General features: G+C 66.0%; 1 protein-coding gene across 1 annotated transcript in view; it reads right to left on the bottom strand.

Annotated features, from left to right (window-relative positions):
- The window catches only part of LOC104488932 (plexin-D1-like), a gene marked incomplete at both ends in the record, with an annotated part of 12,949 nt that overhangs the window by 6,401 nt on the left and 6,348 nt on the right, over positions 1–200 (bottom strand). The gene's annotated exons all lie outside the window — the stretch shown is intronic.

Below are 200 nucleotides of genomic sequence, written 5' to 3'. Positions count from 1 at the left end.
CCAGCATCCTCCACCGGCACACGCAGGCTGAGCCACTGATCAGGGGCTTCTGTTTGCTGTCAGCCCCCGAGGGGAAGGGACGGGAAGTCTTGCAGAAAGCGAGAGCTTTAGAGGAGGGTGACCCAGGAACACATGCAGCCCACGCGCCCGGCTGGGGTGACTCCCTGGGGCCCGCAGCCCACCGCTCTTGTGCCGCAGCA

The sequence above is a fragment of the Buceros rhinoceros genome, unplaced genomic scaffold (genome assembly GCF_000710305.1).
Source record: "Buceros rhinoceros silvestris isolate BGI_N320 unplaced genomic scaffold, ASM71030v1 scaffold9382, whole genome shotgun sequence".
Taxonomy (NCBI): Eukaryota; Metazoa; Chordata; class Aves; order Bucerotiformes; family Bucerotidae; genus Buceros; species Buceros rhinoceros.
This window is presented reverse-complemented; position numbering and strand designations above follow the sequence as displayed.